The sequence below is a fragment of the Suricata suricatta genome, chromosome 14, assembly GCF_006229205.1.
Source record: "Suricata suricatta isolate VVHF042 chromosome 14, meerkat_22Aug2017_6uvM2_HiC, whole genome shotgun sequence".
NCBI classification, from domain to species: domain Eukaryota; kingdom Metazoa; phylum Chordata; class Mammalia; order Carnivora; family Herpestidae; genus Suricata; species Suricata suricatta.
Window position 1 is genome coordinate 52,829,185 of NC_043713.1, and position 13,203 is coordinate 52,842,387.

Below are 13,203 nucleotides of genomic sequence, written 5' to 3' on the forward strand. Positions count from 1 at the left end.
AGATCTGTATCTTCAGCTTGACCTCTCAGCTCTGTTTCATATTGGTGAATTCAAAGATAAAATCACTAGAACCTTCCACTGGGACCCCAAACTCAACAGGTCCAAAGTAAACTCATCGCTTTTGCCCTTCCCCTCCATTGAGATTTTATTTATTTTCCTGTTATACCACACGGGTTCACGGCACTGTCATCCACCAAGTTACTAAATGTTGGAAATCTGTGAGTTATACTGGACTTCCACACTCCTTCATCACCTCTCATCCATCACCAAACACTCCTGGCTTCTCCTGGCATCTGAATTATTCTTGAATCCTTCCATTATTTCCATTTTGATTACATATTCCCATCAGGCTTTATCATCTCACCTCTGGGTTATTATCCTCTTAATTTATTTCCCTACCTCCCCACCTACCATCTTTCCTGCTCTTCATTGCAACAAAAATGGTTTTCTAAAAGTATAATTCCAACTATTACTCAATGTAGCTTTTTACAGTTAGCTCCTTACAAAGTAAAAAAAAAAAAATAGCTTCTTACAATAACATACAAGGCTCTCCATAAACTTGCTTTTGTCTCTTTCTTCAGCCTTTACTCCCATGATTTACACAGTATGCTTCAGTAAATCAGACTTATTCATGTAGCACGCTCTGGAATATGTCTGTAATTTTCTGATACTATACTCTCTGTCTTGAACACCCTCTCTCTGCTTTACTTTGGTGGGCTATTTCTTCTTAAAGGCTTGCTTCCGTGTACCTCATGCCTGAATTACTAGGCTGGGTGAACTGTTGCTGATGTTCACCACATGTACTACTATGATCTTGGCTTTTACAACATTATATAAAAAGTTTCAGGTTATCTACATAGTATTGTTGAGACTGTCGTTATCACGATTTGGATCCCTTACCTAGCACAATAAATACCTCTCAATAGGACATTGATACATATTTGTGAGACTGAATTAACCTGAATTGCCTTGAGAATGTTTTGTGATGTCAGTATACATCTTAATAAAATTTTGTAGAAACATGTGTGTGATATAATATAACCTGTAGCCAACTTTCAAAACCCATCACTCATCAAATTTAAAAAAATGGAAAGCTTTCTTTTTCGTGCTAAACAACAACACAAAATATTGAGGAGAGACATGTGAAGACATCACGTCTAGTTTTCTTAATACAGTGAAATAAAAATCATGTCATTCTCAAAAGCTTTTCAATTAACATTTTTGCATCATGTTTAACATTTTTATTAAAGGTATAAATGCTGGAATACAATTTATTCATTTTATTATTTTTAGAGTTTCTTATACTTTTTTCTTTATTATTTTTTTAACATTTATTCATTTTTTGAGAGACAGAGAGAGACAGAGAATGAGTGTGGGAGGGGCAGAGAGAGAAGGAGACACAGAATCCAAAGCAGGCTCCAGGCTCTGAGCTGTCAGCACAGAGTCTGATGAACAGCTGTAACTCACAAACTGAGATCCTGGGCTGAGCTGAAGTTGGACGCTGAATTGACTGAGCCACCCAGGTGCCCCTTATTATTTATTTTGCAAGAGAGAGTGTGTGTGAGTGAGGACAGGGCAGAGAGAGAGGGAGAGAGAGTTTCAAGCAGGCTCTGCACCAGCAGCATGAATTTTGATGCTGGGCTTGAACCCATGAACTGTGAGATCATGATCTGATCTGAAACCAAGAGTCAGATCCTTTATATGATTGAGCCACCCAGGCACCCCTAGAACACAATTTATTTAGCTTCTTCCTCTAAACTTATATTATACCCTGTCATTTTTGTTCACAAACTAATCGATGTACACTGTCTCTTTTTCTTGTCATCTCTACCACATATACACCCCCATCACCCACTGCAATGTGGTGCAAGCGCTGTGCACCACGCTGGAGCTTTGTTCTCATAAAGGTGACCTCGTTTTCCCAACAAAGGACCCTCTGCAGTTCCTTTTCCTTGATCTCTAATTACAATGTTATGCTGTGAATAATTGAGTTTTTAGATATCCCACTAGAAACTACCATTAATTTGCTGTTTCCTGGTTTTCCTTCTAGCTTCCTGCCCCTGAGCTTTCTCATTGTTTCTCCTAAACTGCAGTTATCATGTCCTGAGGTGGTAGCTAAGGTCATTGGAAATCATGAAATCTCTGAAGAGAAATCTCAGTAAGAACCCCAGAGGGTCTCTGTAATACCCACTGGTGAAGGCAGAAAAGTCCAACATTACAGTGGAAGGAAACCCAGAGGAGCAGGGTGAAAGCAGAAGTTCTACAGAAGCCAAAGGATTAAAGAATTTTAGGAGCTAGGACTGCTTGATGCTGAGTTTCAGACTAGCATTTCTACACACATAACATGTCCACCTGCAAGAGATGTATGGCTCTCACAAATTCTGCAGCTACAAACCAAATGGGCCATCTTCCATTCGGTGTTAGCACTTTTCCACACAGTCTTCCCACTGATGATCCCTTCCACCATGTACCCAGATATTGAAGCCAGAAATATAGAAGGCATTCTGAGATTCTTCCTCCCACCTTATCCACTACATCTAATTAGTCATCAAGTTTTATCAAATTCCTAAAACAATAAGATATCTATTTCACTGTACTGCTTAAAATTTTTAGTACATTCTCATTGCCTTCAAGATAAAATCTAAAACTTTAGGTAGGAATGCAAAGCCCTTTATAATCGGATCTGCATTAAATTGTCAAGATAATTCAATTGAGGGGTGCCTGGGTGGCTCAGTCAAATAAGTCTCCAACTCTTGATTTCAGTTTCAGCCCTGAGATGCACTCTGTGCTGACAGTGTGGAGCCTGCTTAGGATTCTCCTTCTCCCTCTCTCTCCTTGTCCCTCCCCCACTTGTGCTCTTTCTCTCTCTCAGCATAAATAAAATTTAAAAAGTAATAATAATTCATTTGAGTAGGGTGATTTTCACATCCTGGATTAACTTTTAAAAATAATTTTAACAGGTTGGAAATAACAACTCATAGTTAAAAATAAATATAAATTAATCTTAAAACAATAAATACAAAAAAGAACATATATTTACCCATATATACTAGGGTCTGCTGATAGTACATGTTGCTGGGCCAACTATATATCAGCCTAGTAGTAAAAGGGAGAAAAAGAATTAGAGTGCCCTGATCACAAAAACAAATTAATATATTATTGTATACATTTTAAGAAAAACAACAGATATTTTTGTCTAGAAGTACTATATTTCAAAATCCCTTTAAAATTTTTTGAGAGACAGTATGAGCAGGGGAGGTCAGAGAGGGAGGGAGACAGAGAATTCAAAGCAGCCTCCAGGCTCTGAGCTGTCAGCCCAGAGCCCAATGCAAGGCTTGAACTCACAAACCGTGAGACTGTGACCTGAGCCGTAGTCGGACACTTAACTGACTGAGCCACCCTGGCACCCCTAGAAATTCCTTTTAAAAAATCCCATTTATAATGATATCAAAAAGAATAAAATATTTAGGAATAAATTTACCCAAAAAGTTGAAAGATCTGTACACTGAAAACTATAAAACTTTGATGACAAAAATTGAGTGAAAAACAAGTACATTAAAGTTATTCCATGCTCTCGGATTGGAAAAGTTAATGTTGTTAAAATGTCCATAGTACTCCAATCAATCTACATATTCAATGTAATACCTATCAAAATTCCAACAACATTTTCCCCAGAAATAGAAAAAATAATTCTAAAGTTCATATGGAAGCACAAAAGACCCTAAATAGCCACAACAATCTTGAGAAAGAACAAAGTTGGAGGTATCATACTTCCTGATTTCACACCATATTACAAAATTACAGTAATAAAAAAAGTAATGATACTGTCATAAAATTAGACATATGGACCAGTGGAACAGAATTGAGAGCCCAGATAGAAACTGGCACATTTAAGGTAAACTGATCCTTGACAAAGGTGCCAATATGTGCACGATGGGGAAAGGACAGTGACTTCAAGGAACAGTGCTGGGAAAACTGGACAGCCACATGGAAACCGTTTCCATATGAAACTGGACCACCATCACGCCAGACAGAAAAATCAACTCAACATGGATTAAAGACTTGAATGTTAACTTCTGGAAAAAAACATAGGGTTAAGCTGTTGACATTGGTCTTAGCAGTGATTTTTTGGATTTGACACCAAAAGCAAAAACAAAAGTGAAGAAAACAAATGAGATGACATCAAACTAAAAAGCTTCTGTGCAGCAAAGGAAACTGTCCACAAGATGAAAAGACAACCTATAGAATGGAAGAAAAGATTTGCAAACCACATATCTGATAAGGGGTTAATATCCAAAATATACTAGGCATTCATATTGCTATGGAGAAAAGGCATCCCTTTTACACTCTTGGTGGGGACACAAATTAGAACAACTACTATGGAAAACAGTATGGAGGATCCTCAACAAAAAATAAACCAAGAGCCAACCAAGATGGTGACAAAGGAGACCCACCCCCCACCTTACCCCCAGATGCACTGAATGTACAGCTACACACAGAGCAATTTTCTCCGCCAGAAACCAGCTGAGGGATTCCTATACACAGGATGAATGAGAAGATCCACATCAAAATGGGTAGGAAAGGCTACTCTTGCTATAGAGCCCACCCCTTGCACAGAAGCACACCATCGAGAGGGAGCCCCCCCCAGCTTCTCCCTGCGGAATGAAGGGTTGGACCTCACATCCAGCACTCCAGCTTTTAAGACAGCCATCAGAGGCAAGGCTCCCAAAATACCTAGCTCTGAATGCCAATGGGATTATGTCCACAAGATTCACAAAACACCACCAAACAAACAAACAAACAACAATAAAATACAGTGATTAATGGACATGAGCACTCACTTGACCTATACCCACCAGGGCTCAACACAGATGGAGCAGGCAAAATCTCCCATTTCCCAGTCTTTCATTTAAAGGAGTTTCCTTACGCACTTTGAAACCTGCTGCCTGATGGTCAGGCTTTTAATTTAGCAGACACTAGGGTCTGGCTGTGATTTTCCTCAGAGACCAGAGAAGTTGGTGGCTACTCTCCCCGCTCCTCCCTCCAGCCCACTCCAATAATAACATCAAAATGTCAATATCTTCCTGAAAGCGTTTTGTATACATATCTGTGGCCCCAGCTTTTGCAGCTGCTATCCAAGATGGGCCTTAGACTTCCTGGTCCTAATAGTCAATGGGGCTTATATTCATGAGTCCCACAGGCCCGAAGCAAACAAAGAAATGTTCTTAACAAGCACAGCAAACCCATCTGTTGGCTATATGTCGGAGCCCAGCACAGAGAGAGCAGATAAAAATATCCATTTCATGGTTTCCCATATGCTATACTTACCTATATACTACTCTAGCTGCTGCCTGAAGGTCCAGCTCCAATCAACCTGCATCTAGGTGCTGACTGTAATTCTCCCCTGTGGAGCCCAGAGATCTACTGGGTGCCACCAAGAACAAAAAGGGAAGCTTGGACACTCAGAAAAGTTTAAAAGGCATAACTAAGAGCTTGGGCCAGGCTGACTGCATCATTATTCACAGGAGCCAAGGCATAGAAACAAGGCATAGAACATAGATGTTCATCCAAAATAAGTGGATTAAAAAAATGTGGTATACATATACAAAAGGATATTATTCAGCTTTTAAAAAGGATATCTTGCTATTTGTGACAATATGGATGAGACTGGTGGGCATTATGCTAAAATAAATAAGCCAGACAGAGAAAGACAAGTACCACATGATCACTTATATGTGGAATCTAAACAGAACTGAACTCATAGAAACAGAAAATAGAAAAGTAGTTATCAGGGGCTGGGGAATGAGGGAATAAGATGAAATTGGTAAAAGGGTACAAACTTCCAGTTATAAGATGAATAAAATTTGAGGATCCAATGTAAAACATGGAGATTCTAATTGATAACACCATTGTATAAAATTGATATTTGCTAATATAGTAGAACTCAAATGTTCTCACCAGAAGAAAGAGAGAGAGAGAGAAAGAGAGAGAGAATGAAAGGAGAAAAGAAAGGATGGAAAAAAGGAAAGAAGGATGGGAGGGTATCAGGAAGGGAGGGAAAGGAGGGGGAAGGATGGGAGGGAATGTGTGAGGTGATGGATATGTTAATTAGCCAGAAGGGAAAAGTCTTTTCAATATATATATAAATAAAATCATCATGTTTTACACTTTAAATATTTTACAATTTATTTGTCAATTATATCTTAATAAAGCTGGTAAAAAAAGAGTTCTCCTTTAAGTTTTTTAATTGAGCAAGACATTTTACCCTTTCAAGAAATCACTCGTAATTATGTAGTATTCTAATTTCTCCAGAGACATAAATGTTCTTGACAGACTACATTGAGTAAAAATTTTTAAAAAACAAATAATAGGATTAGATTTTGACCTTTAATTTTATATGCAATATACCCAGCCAACTGTGAGTAAATAATTACATTATTAATTTCAATATTTTTTCTTTGCACTGCATTTAATTTGACTTTTTCAAATCAGTTCACATTTAATTTTTCATAAACTATAGATATGGTTTTTGATCTGTCTAGAGGAAAATATTAGTGTCAACATGACTCTTGTTAAAGAGAATTTAGATTAAAGAATAATTCATACAACTAGAATGATCTGAAGTTCACATAAACTAGTAACTAAACCAACAATAAGCATGAGGATGTGTAAAGAATTTTATTTTGCTTTTACTGTTGTGTTCAGCAGGTCGAAAAGGAAACCATCTTCCTTTTCCAGTGAAGGTATAATTAGGGAAAGTCAGCAGTGAATTTCCAGTGATTGCATGAGTAGCTCGATAAGTTACACACAAAGAATCCTGTGAATAAGCCATACTCTCTTAAGAATGAGTTTCTTTAGATACAAATTTGTTGTAAGTATAATTTTTTGAATCCCCAGAAGCACGGCCTGCATTATAGTCATAGACATGCATTATTAATATTGATAGGTCTGTCCATCCTAAGACAGTTGAAGATAAAGTTAAAAATACAGTGAGCATACATCCATGGCTGGGAAGCTAGAATGACTCAGAGTTCCTAGAGGGTTAAGATTCTGTTTCTGATATCCATTCTTTCAAAAAATATCATAGTCTGTTTTTCTTCTACTCAACATCAGAAGTCTGGCAGGAAAACAAAACAAGACAAAAAACAGGATATGTCTCTGTCCTTAAGAATTCTTCACTCTACAGCAGAAATTAATGAAATATTATTGATAAAATACACAGAGCGATGCTTGTTGGAAAGTTGGCTTTCAAGAAACAGTAGTTGATCATGCCTCCAATGACTATTGTTACTATAGCTTTGTAAGTATTAATGTTTAGAGTGAGAACACATTACATAAGAATTCACATTCCAGCAACCTGAACTCTCTGAGATACACGCTAATGTAAGCTCTACACACCAAATGGGTATTTCTAAGACCATATCGTAATGCTCATTTGAATGTTCCTTAGATCTTTATTCTTAATCTATACGAGGAAAGTGGCATAACTATGCTAGCTATTCATCAAAACTTGATTCCCGGGGCGCCTGGGTGGCTCAGTTGGTTAAGCATCCATCTTCGGCTCAGGTCATAATCTCACGGTTCGTGGGTTCGAGCCGCACATCGGGCTCTGTGCTGACATCTAGCTCAGAGCCTGGAACCTGCTTCAGATTCTGTATCTCCCTCTCTCTCTGACCCTCCCCTGCTCACGCTGTCTCTCTCTGACTCTCAAGAATAAATAAAAAACATTAAAAACAAACTTGATTCCCACTTATGCCTGGGAACAGACCTGATTTGCCTTTCCCAGACTACCTTATAGTTATGGCCATGTGACTGTATTAGGGGGAATTGAATACTGGTAGAAATGATGTATGCTACTCCAAAGCCTGGCCTATAGAAACATCTTACGTCTTTCAGTACCTCAGTCTGCATGGTTGGATGGATATTAACACATGGAGTGTACCTTGTACTGCGAGGGCAGAGATCCCCTAAGAAGCTCCAAGCTACCAACTGAATATTCTATGAGCAAGGAATAAATTTCTACTGCAATTAGCTACTGAGGTTTTGGGGTTTATGATTTACAGAGCTAGTGTTAATTCATCCAAGAATATGGTGACATAAGAAATGAAAAATTTTTGGTGTCTACTGTGTACTAAACCTCTCATAACACCACTTTATTCTCCCAGCCAAACTAATGAATTTGCCAAAACCAGACCCATTCCACGACAGGGAAACTGATGCTTGAGTTAAATAACCTGCCTGGGATCCTCAACCATTGTGTTTCAGAATAAGAACTTGAACTTGAATTTATTGGCTTCAAAGACTGTGTTTTCAACAATACATCCTTTTAGACTCTGGCTGACTTTTAACAATTGCATGATAAGGGGTCCATTTTTATGACAGGTTTAAGGCTGTAAATCAGAAAAATAGGAATTCTGATATCTAAAATCACAGACAATAAATAAACTATACAAAACTGAAACAAACGTTCACAAAACGTAGAGGCTCAGGGCCATCTGTGTGGGTAAACAGCCCTAATTAACTATAGAGGTAGTGACATTGTCTGTATACTATGGCCCTCAAACATGGTTAATATCCTCAATCATTATCCTTAGTTAAAAAAAGGAAATTTTATTTTTATACAGTGTTTAAGATAGCAGAAAACTATGGAGTTTTAATAAGCAGCTTTGTTGAAATAGGAGTGATGCACAATAAACTGCACATGTTAGAGTGTACAATTTTATCAGTTTTGCTGTATGTGTGTAGTGTATAAGTAAAACCATCAGAATCAAGATACTGAACGTACGCCTCAGCTCCAAAACTTCCCTCTGTCCTTTTATCACCTTCCCACACTTCGCCATACCCACTCTTTCCCGGCAAACTCTGCTCTGCCTCTTGTCACCATAGATTATTTTCTAAAATTCTGTAGAAATGGAACTATATAGCATGTACTTTTTTCCTTTCTGGGTTATTTCACTCAGTGCAGTGGGTCTGAGGGTCATGTGTGCTGTTGTGTGTAATGATAATGATAATTCACTCCTTTTCATTCTGAGCGGTTGTGCATGGTGATTATATACACAATTTGTTTATTCACATGTTGATGGATTTTTTTCTCCAGTTTTTGACTGTTACAAAATAAGCTTTTATAAACATTTATGAGCAAGTGTTTCTATGAATGTATGCTTTGGAAAAATGCACAGGAGAGTAATCACTTGGTCATATGGTAAGTCACGTTTAATATTTAAGAAACTGCCACACTGGTTTTCAACACATTTGGACCATTTTACATTCTCACCATCAGATATAAGAATGTAAATTCCTCCAGGGGTACCTGGGTCACTCAGTCAGTTAAGAATCTCACTTCAACTCAGGTCATGATCTCGTGGTTCATGTGTTCGAGCCCCACATCAGGCTCTGTGCCTGGAGCCTGTTTCAGATTCTGTGTCTCCCTCTCTCTCTGCCCCTTCTCCGCTCCTGCTCTGTCTCTCTGTCTCTCAAAAATAAATAAATGTTAAAAAGAAAGAATGTATATTTCTCCCTATCCTCATATTTGGCACATTCAATCATCCTAATTCTAGACATTTTAAGATGTATGTAGAGGTATTTTCTTATGGTTTTAATTTGCATTTACCTAAAAACTAACCATCTTGGACATGTTTGTAATGTGACCATTTGCCAGCCATATATGTTCTTTAGTAAAATATCTTTAAATTTTCTGTCTATTTTTAATTGGTTTTCTCTCTTATTATCATTGAATTTTAAGAGCTCTTCATAGATTATGGGTAGGGTTCTCTATAAGGTATGTTATTTGCAAAGACTCTCTCCCACACTGGTTTGTTTTTACATTTTCTAAACAGTGTCTTTTCAAGAGCAGAAGTCCTTAATTTTTGTGAAATCCTATTTATTTATTTCTTTGTTTATTTGTTTATTTATGTCTATTTATTTTTGAGAGAAGGAGAGAGAGGAGGGGAGGGGGTGAGTAGAGGAGGGACAAAAGGAGAAGGGGACAGAGGATCCAAAGCAGGCTCCGTGCCAACAGCACAGAACCTGATGCAGGGCTCGAACCCACAAATGGTGAGATCATGACCTGAGCCAAGATCAGATGTTCAGCTGATGCTCAATCCAGGCACCGCTCATTATTTTATTTACATATGGGCTACACAGTTGGTGTTGTGTCCAAGAAACTTTTGCTTAAGCCAAGGTCACAAAGGTATTTTTCTTTAGTTTTATTTAAGAAGTCATAGAGTTTTAGGTTTTCCATTTTAGTTTATGACCCATTTGGAGCTGATTTTGATGCCCCAAATTATACTATTTCTACTTTACAATGTTCATAATTAGTTTTACTTCATCTTTATTTTTCAAGCACATCTGAGAAATATGCAGCTCACAAAAGCCAAGTGACGTTCATTAGGCCACATATCTAACATGTATTGTGGTCAAGATTTGAACCCAGATACCCAGTCTCCAAAGTCCTTGCCTCTTCTGTCCTGGACTGCATTCCCTCTGCTGAATGCTCAGGCCTTCCTACATGGCTCTGATTCTGGTCTGTGTGCTGGGGGGGCGGGGGGGGGGGGGGTTGGCAAACCCAGCCAATCTTGGAGGAAACCTGACACCAAGGAAGAGTAAGGTAGTTATGGAAAACTCTGGGTCCTTGCTTATGTTATTAGGGTGCAGGGAGAAGAGGAATGGTAATCAGATACTCTCACTGTCACATCTGTCGGCAACCACAGGAGAATCATAGGAGTACTGGGGGCAGGACTCAGGGAGGATCATGGGGAGGAGTAGAAATCCCTGTGGCACAGTTACATCAGGTGCCAACATCAGGACTAAAGCCATTTAGTCCCAGGCCCAAACTCAAGGGTAAAGTCCATGAAAGCATTGACTACATGATCTGTGGCTTTTTTTGTAGCTATACACCTAGCATCTAAGAGTGCTAGCAGATAGTTGGTGCAAAATAAATATTTTGGGAACCAAATGAGTTAAATAACTAAACCTGATGTCCTCCATATGAACCCCATAAAAAGAGTCCATTATTCCTCCAATATTTTACTTTAGCAAGCATTTTTTGAACCTCTTGTATGCAGAAAGTGTTGGAATAATGCTGAAGGGGTCATAGAGAGAGTTCAAGACTTAATCTTTGCCCTCAAAGAATTTGTAGTCTAGTGAGAAATGAGAAATAGGAACAACTAATATAAGATATAATTATATATATATTTATATTTTATATTATATATATATTATATATATATATATATAATCTATAGAAAATTCGGTTTGGCAAGAAGGAATAATTAAATTTAATAGAGCTGCCTTCCTCTGAGTGCTAGGATGATAATCTGTATGAAGTAGATGCTAAATAAATATTGCTAGTTTACTGGAAATGTGGTCATTTTCCTTTAATTAGTTTTGTGATCAATGGAGCAATCTTTCCCCATTGAAAAGATACTGCTTAGAGGTGCCTGGGTAGCTTAGTTGGTTAAGTGCCTACTCTTAATTTTGGCTCAGGTCACAATCTCACAGTTCCTGAGATCAAGCTGTCAGGCTCTGCGCTGACAGCGTGAAGCCTACTGGGGATTCTCTCTCTTCCTCTTCCCTGCTTGCATGCTCTCTCTCTCTCTCAAAATAAGTAAATAAATATTTAAAAAAAATCCTGCTTAAAAATACAAATGGGGTAAGTGCATTACATTTTAAAAGCATATCCCATCTCCTACATGCTGCTTTCCTGTCACTATTTAGTTTTGGAATCTCAGGTGCCTGTTCTAGTCAAGTAGTAGCACAGATTTATGCTTTATGCAGATAATAAATTAAAATAAACTTTCTGGGCCCCGCGTGGCTCAGTCCACTGAGCGTCCAACTTCAGCTCTGGTCATGATCTTAGAGCTCATGAGTTTGAGCCCAGCATTGGGCTCTGTGCTGACAGCTCAGAGCTGAGAGTCTGTTTCAAATTCTGAGTCTCCCTTTCTCTCTGTCCCTCCCCTGCTCATGCTCTTTCTCTCTCAAAAAAAAAAAAAAAAAAAAAAGGGGGTTTTTTTTTAATTAAAAAAAAAAAACCTTCCTGGGGTGCCTGAGTTAGTTAAGCGTCAGGTTCTCAGTTTTGGCTCAGGTCATGATCTCGGGTTCATGGGTTCAAGCCCCATGTTGGCTTTGTGCTTCTAGCACAGAGCCTGCTTCGGATTCTTTTCCTCCCTCTCTCTGCCCCTTCCAACTCGTGTTTTCTCCTTCTCTCTCTCTCTCTCTCTCTCTCTCTCTTTCTCTCTCCCTCTCTCTCTTCCCCTTCTCTTTCTCTGCCTCAAAAAAGCATTAAAAATTTTAAAGTGAAATAAAATATAATGAAATCAGATCTCCGGATATTTCAGGCCATTCCTTTCTCCCTCCCCCCACTTTTTTTTTTTTTTTTTTACTGGCTGATACCATCCAAGTTGAGAATAATGAAGTGGTCACAGAAAGTACCTCAGAGAATTTTGACTTTGCACCGTTCCTGTGTTAAACATTCCAGTACTGTCCAGGCAGCTGGAAAAAGATTTCAGGTGGAAGTGTGAATATTTTATGTTTCAAAGTTCAGCTCCTCAAGTTTGATTTCACAATATCACACCTTCCACTCTGATTCACAGCGCGGCTCTCAACTCTGTTTGCCACCCATGGGAAACAAGAGGGTCAAGTGACAGAGGTGCCAAACGCTATCTGCCTCCCTTGTACCGTGTGTTAGAGCGAGGAAAGCCACAATCTCAGCCTCCTTGAGCAAGATGCATTTAGCTTTGATGCAGCTAGCAATAGGGAGCTGCTGAGGTGTTTTAGCTGACAATGAGGGACAGAAAAAAATGAGGTCTCCCTGAAGGCGGCACCAAAAGAAGAGAGAGATCAAATTTTTCAAAAAGCAACATTCTTTAGAGCTTGTTTCCATTCAAATAAAGTCCTGAAAAGTATTCAGCTTCCTCCTGTAATCCATAAGCGGACAAGGCAAGGAAACATGAAATAGAAAATTAAAAGCATAAAATAAAGAAAAGAGGGCAGACCCTTCCGATCCTGGCATGATTCTGGTACAATTGAAACAAAACACCAACCAGCGGGAAACCCATTTCCAACTGCCAGTCATCCCCGAGCTGGCCCTCGTTAAGCAAAAATTGACCAGGACTGGTTCTTAAAACAATGAGATTATGTCATTTTGGCAGAATGTTTTTCTCCTAATTCCTTCCTTCCTTCCTTCCTTCCTTCCTTCCTTCCTTC